The sequence below is a fragment of the Phaenicophaeus curvirostris genome, chromosome 6, assembly GCF_032191515.1.
Source record: "Phaenicophaeus curvirostris isolate KB17595 chromosome 6, BPBGC_Pcur_1.0, whole genome shotgun sequence".
NCBI classification, from domain to species: domain Eukaryota; kingdom Metazoa; phylum Chordata; class Aves; order Cuculiformes; family Cuculidae; genus Phaenicophaeus; species Phaenicophaeus curvirostris.
Genome location: NC_091397.1, coordinates 54,845,353 through 54,852,649, shown reverse-complemented (window position 1 = coordinate 54,852,649; position 7,297 = coordinate 54,845,353).

Below are 7,297 nucleotides of genomic sequence, written 5' to 3'. Positions count from 1 at the left end.
TTGAAGGAATCTCATTTAACATTGGTGTGAGCTTTAACATGCATTCCTTTTTCCTGTTGACCTCCTCTTGGGGGTTAAAGTCGAGTAGCTGAACGTTAGCTGCTGCCTAGATATGTGTTGAGTGTTTGATACACATTGTCATCGTAAGTCCATAAGGAGCAGTTGTGTGCATTGTCTGTGAGTATTTTTACATGTGTTTTCTGATAAGTTATTGAGGATGCAAACACTTGTCTAAGCTCCTTTACCAGATACTAGATGTAAGGGTGAGTAATACTTGAAGCAAAGCAAGAGAGTAATCTGAAAAATGTCCTGAAGACTTTAAGAAGTATGAGTACTCCTTATATCGTTGCATCTTGAAAGTCAGGGTTCAAGATTATGTTTTTATCCTTTAAAATTATATAACATATTTTTTAATTGATCTTTTGCGCTATTTTGATGACAATGGCTAGATCAAAGGCATTTTCCACTTCTTCAGATGTGTCTATCCTGAGAATGTCTCAGTATTAGTACAAAAGCTAATGGACTACTAAGGAGTCAAGCTAGTTAATTACCCACAGCAGTTGCACCTTGCAGGCTGATCAGTCCAGGTTCTGTTATGTTGTCGTGCAAACATGTAGTGACATTCAGGCTTGAAGCATTTTCAGCTATATTGACAAAATCTACCAAGGGACCTGGAAACAGAGCATCACAAATAATACTAGATAAAAATTCATGTCAGGTGAAAGCTCCTAGTGAAATGTGGTGAGAGATAATACTTTTATGGTGATAGAGCAGGAAGAGAGGAAATAAGAAGATAGTACTTTGCTGGAGCTATTTCCTATTTAGAACCAGGCACTTAAAGGGGTGACTAGTTACCTATCTGCTGTATCACAAGTAGTCATCATCCTCCTTGGTAAATCATAAGTGAAGCAATAACACCTTTTATTAGAACTGGTATGAGTAATGAAAGACTTGCTTAAATAATAGCAGACGTGTTCAAAAGTCCTGGGAAAGCCAGGCCTGATTTCCTGACCTCTGAAAGTCCCAGAAGGGGAAAGCAGCACAGCAACATGTTGGATCAGCCACCTTGGTGGTAAATCTTTTTGCATTTATCACCCACAGTTATGCAATAAACCTTCTACAGCCTCTTACCCCCAAACTATGAGATTTTATGCCCACAGCTTACTCAGTGAAGTTACTAGTTACTACTACTATCTTCTTCCAGACCAGCTGAATCTTGGACGTTGAGAAGAATCAGATGCTAATGTTGCTTCTCCAGACTCTTGCCTTGGAACAAATGAGAAGAGCTGAGAGGAATTACCTGTGTCAGAACTACAGAGGAAATGGAAGTATCATGAACCATGCTTGGAAAGAGGAAAAGAAGATGCAGGAAACCTCAGTGAATTGTTAAAGTAGATAAAACTCGACAATTAAGAGAGGCAAACTGGAGAGAGTGATAAAAAGTTCAGGCTTCAGGAGTCAGAGAGCAAGCAGCCATGCTCTCAGGTATGTTCACGCCCATCAGTAAAAATCTCTCCAAACACAGGAATACTACAGAGGGTGCTTGTCCATCTGGGCACTACAAAGAGATTTAAGCTTGGTCCTGAAGAAATTTATGCCTATAGTGATATAAATCTACTCTGCTACTCAGTGGTCCCAGGACTGAATTAGTGGAATTGGGTTTTTTTCTAGGTGTGGAGTGATTGTTGCTTGAAGTGCTATTTTTTATTTGAACCATTGCTGCTCATATAGATGGGAAAACCAATATTCTGTGTTAACTGGGAGAGCACATTTAAACCAGAAAGGAAGTGGAACTTGCCTTAATCTTATTCTCCTATCTGATATTCTGCCAAGAACCTACACTTTAAGAGATGCAACATTTTCTTGAGTTGCTCAGCATCTCCACTCTTTCTTGGAACAGTTCCATTCTCATTTAGACCAGTTTTTCCACTGGTTTGACTTAACCAGCTTCAGCAAAGTTACGCTATAGTGACATTGCATAAGAGCAGAGAATTTAGCTCATTGCTTTCAGTATCTCGTTCAACTCCTTGCATGCTGAGTCTGTTACAAGAAAGAAATGGAATGTTAGGGAACGAGGGTTTTTTTCTGTTGAAACCACGCCTCTCTGCCTCTGCCTTGGATGCAATGCATTTATTCTCTCAATTAAATGTAAACTATGAAATCTTACAATTATCTGTTTTGCTGTTGATCAGTTAGATGAAATATGTAGCTACAGATAGAATGGAAAAGGAGTTGGAGTACCATCTCTTTATTTTCCAGACTTATCCCTGAATCCATTATGATTTCTGCAATTGTTTTTCTTACTCTGGTCCACATACTGGGGAAGAAAATCCTGGGCCCTTAAAGTCCATGGCAGAACAGTCATTAATTTCATGGTTTCTGGCTGATGGTTCCTTGTTTTGTTTCCAATTACTAGCCAAACACTTCATAGAAATCTTCTTGCTAATTCTTTCCTTTTATCCCTTTAAATACACACATTTTGTCTTATCCTTCATCACTTACCATAGTTCACGGTAGAAAAAGTAATGCAAACATGAACGGTTAATTTTTGAGCTTATGGGCAAACAAGTTCAGTAAGCAGAAATGCAAATATTAGTTCAGTTTTCCTTCCTGATATTTACAGAGGGCTGTGACTTGACCATTGCACAGCTTAAACACAAAAAAAAAAAAATCTAGGAGATACGCTATGAATATGTTAACATTAAGCAACAAAAGTGGAAGATGGACTATTCCTTTGAGTTTCAGGTGGGTGATGGATGATGCTCCTACTTTATTTCCAAGTTAATTCTAAATTATCTTCTAGTCCTTTAAATAAGAAACTGCATCTATTGCTTACACTTTTGACCATTAAAGGGTTACAATGTAGAATTTTATTCTTTCCTCTTGCCTATAAAAGAGGCTTTCCAAATTAGGCACTGAAGACTTCAACATATCTAGAAAGTTATGGCAGCTTTTATGCCAAAAGAGGTATAAATCCTTCAACTCTGAGCACATTTGTTTCTATCATGTCCAGTTGTAACCAATTTTGATTCAAATTTATTGATACAGCCTGGCTAAGTTACTCATTTATTACCTTTGGCAATCAAAAACACAACAAAAATCAATTTGTGAGGTCATTCATCTGTAATTCTCACTGTTGTAAAGTTATTGTGAGAATGCTGCTCTTCTACTGTCTGCTTCGGTTGTGGTGGTAATTATAAATGAAAATTATGTTATGCTTGGACAAAGAATATAGAACAATAAGGCTTCGGTCCATCACAGAGCTTATGTAAAGCAAAATATTCTAAATAATAGTTCTAGATTTGTTTATTTACTGACAAATGAGACTGTATAGCTACTTATGCCAGGATTATTTAAGTTCTTCTTGAAATCTGAACATACCTTTCTTAAAACTAACCCTGAGTTTGAAGATGTTTAATGTTAATCTAATTGCTATGTCTCATTTCCCTCCATTCAACCTCTTCAGTTTTTCAAATAAAGGAGAAGATAGCTAAATGTATTGAAAACAAGTCTAGTTTTTAGTAGCCTTTTATAGGCACTCTAGAACTAGTCCAGAAACCTCCAGAGGTCGGTGGGCAACAGAATGAAATCCCCTTGGCTAATCTAGCCTTTTCCAAACATCTGCAGTATAAATTGTGCATGCCTTCTAGACTGTGAGTAAGCTAGTTAAGTCTTGAGTATAGATTAAATTGTTGATTTTCATAGAGCTACGTGTATTTTCAATAGTGGCAAAGCTGATTTTGTGCCTTTCATTGCATCTGTGTATACAAATATATACAATGTCTTTAAATTATGTGGTGGGTATATCAATTAGTTTGGCTTTGGCACAAAATACAGGGGGTCTTAACGTGCTTCAATAACTTTGTTCATAATCCAAAAGAAAAGTCTTCTAACAGCTCATACAAGATATGACTCTGAGCTATAGTAGCTTGAGAAAGGGGAAGAGTATAATGAAGTGACTGTATTAGTTATAAGGACACCTGCAAATTCTGCACAGACTTCTTAGTAGTTTCAGGTAGGCATTGCAACAGCATCTGTAACCATTCAGTCAATGTTCTTGAGAGAACAGTCACTGAACAAGACTATACTAGGGACTTTATAACAATATATCAGTAGCGCTAACAGACATCCAGTGCTGGGAACATACCCAGCGGTGTTTGCACATCTAGCAATCCATCGCCTCTAAAAACTCACTCATTGGAAAACAAGACAATTCCAATAGGATTTCAGTATTGTTCAGAGAGGTACTACATTACTGAGTTCCAGTGTTTATGTTCATTGGAGAGATGGAAGAGAGCTTTCTTTGCTTGTTGTCCGATTTCAGCTGTTATTCAAACTTCTTATGCTCAATTATCTTCTTAGCACAATTCCTATCCATAAAAAGCCTGTATCTAAAACTATTTCAAACTGAAAATCTTTAGTCTTCATAACATTTGTTGCTAAGTGTTATATAAACTGTGATTATTTTAGTATCTGATTTTTCTTGACAACCACTAAGTCATTTTACAGGACTTCTTGCTTCAATTAATAGCAATTTTATTTATTATTAAGATAGCTGTGAATTCATCAACAGAGGCCAGACTGTACAATTATGCCCTAAAGAAAAGCTTTAAAGTAGTGGGAATACATTATGCAAATAATTTAAATATATTTTTAAGCAGGCATTACTTCAGCATTTAGATATTGGCTAATGCAGCTTTAATATGCAAGACAGGATGTTAGGTGTTTAGCTGATCCAAATGCCAGTCTATAGATTTGAAAGACTAAAGATCACATCACTGGGAGGTTGACAGAAGTGACACTTTGCAAAGTGCCAATGATTTATGCCAATGTCTTGCTTGATGATACTGTTATAGACAGCACTGTCATTACAAAGTCCCTAACGACTTCAGTCTACATTTATGGTGCACAAATTATAGGTGAGCCAGAAGATCGAAGCTTTCCTGACTTTTAGATTTCAATGACCAAGTAATTCTCACCAGGTTCACTTCTTGTGCGTTGCCTGATACTTTACACTTGCTTTTCTATTTCAGCATTGTAATTAAATCACATCAATAGGGGCAAAAATTATGTTTATTATATGTTGCCAAGCCTTTTTTAGCCGTCTTTATCAAACACCATGCAAAATACACTTAATTTTATCCTCCAGCAACAAGCAGTAATACATCTCTGGCTTTTTCATCAGCAGAAATGCTGCAGCCAGTTCTGTAAAGCATCAAGGGCCTCACACAATCTGCTTGGGGCCGCTTATTCCCCACTGCTGGGGGAAAAGAGATCCTCAAGATCAGGAAGGACCACACCACCTTCTGAAAAGTACCTCTTGGGCTGGACTCAGAGTTAGCTTTCCTTGCTGTTATAGACTGACTACTAATGATCCTATGATGTATATAACATACTGATTTTGTATATTTTTAAACACTATTCCCATGCAACTTTATTCCCCCTTTAGTCAGATCTGAAGCGATTACTGATGCTAAAGCAAGTTAGAATGTTTGAGTTTGTGGCAGTTATTTATTATTATTATTATTATTCTCTTCAGTAAATCTGTTATCTTAAGAAGACAGCAATCAAGAAATTAATTGCATGAAGCATATGGAAGCTCCTAGGTAAGACTAACAATAACAGAGGATATCAGTTTAAGTCAGGAGAGAAATTAGTTTCCTGTGGCCAATAAGAATGAAGGAGTAAACCTTCCTGGGATAGGACTTTTTCTGCTCTAGCACTGATAAATCCATCTACAAAGGAAAATAGAAATGACTGGGATCTTTGATAGGTCTAGCAACAGGGGGATGGTAGGACATGGGGGGAGGCTCCAGCAGCAAAGCTACAATTATGTAAGCCATAAGATTCCACACTTCCCAAATAAAATTCTCTCTGTTATTCACAATCACTGATATAATCTTTCCAAGGAAATAATCACTTAAAAACATTGAGTGAAATTCTGAAGATTATTTTTAAATAAGTCAGACCTTTCTCTGTCCATCAAGCAACCTACTTCAGTGCCTAAAAGCTACCTAAGAGCTGAACTAGAGCATATGTCCCACTATAAAAGCCACTCAGTCCAAATGTGCTAGAAAGCATCCAGTTGATTTGGTTTTGTGGTTTGCTTTGTAACCACAAATCCTCCAGAAAAATACAGCCTCATATTACACAATAGCATATATCCATGTCTGAGCTAGGACTTCCTTCTGCTTCCATCCCAGTCACTGCAATTCCCTGCTGGCTCTGAGGACATAAATGTAACACACAAAACCAACCAAGCAAACATACAGATGATGAATGTCTACATAGAAACGTCTCGTGAATTTTTGTGGTGCAGCTGGTAGTACTCTGCAAATGGTTCACTCAAACAACATGTCATCCCAAGGTCAGATTAGAGCTTAACCAGAAAGTTGTGTGTCCAAAAATGTGTTTTCGCCACTGTCCTGAACAAAGCTTGTGTGTGTCAAGCTTATCACTGTCCGTAGCAATGTTAAACACAAGGGATGATAGGCCTGTTTAATCTGCAAGGGAAATAGATTCCCCAGAAGCAGCAGGATGAAAACAAGTGCACTGGTATCTTTAGATCCACTTCAGGAAAGGTAGATAAAAAAGTAGTCATTCAGTCAGAGAAAGACCCTGGGAGACCAGTAACTTCAAAAATGCTTTGACTTGACAACAATCCCTTAGACAGAACTCTCCACTTCAGACAGGACTCTCGGTGTCTTTTGAGCATGCCGTTAATATAGTTAATAGCATAATTCATATTAAAATAAACATCGAAAACATTAAGTAGCTATTGTTATTATAGTAAATATACCCCAGTTTAACGCTGCTATTCAGTCAGATGAATGAGTACTTAGAGCATCCACAGTTTGTGGTTTTTAAATTTCTGAAAAACATAAAGCTACTATTTGAAATTCTTTGTTCTCATATTCTGGTAACTTCATAAAAGGAAGTTCTAGGCAGTTAAGTTAATCTTTGCAAGACTAAAAGCTTAAAAGAAGGCTGAAAAGACCGTTGAAGGTCAGAATTTACATATTGATCAAACTGTAAGTTTATACTCTTGCAAACATGTAATTAACTTTGCTGTTATTGAATTTTGGTTCAGAACCAATTTTATTAGTCATAGTTTCACCAGTAATTCTGCTGAACTGAAGCGTGAGTGACAGACATCCATAATAAGGTAGAGTGCATATTAAGATGTTATGTTTAAAAATAGATATAAATCACCTAAAACATGTGCTATTTGGAATAAAATGCCTTTCATAAAAGCACAGCTCTTGGCCATAAAGTGAAGCCACCTTCTGAGAATTAT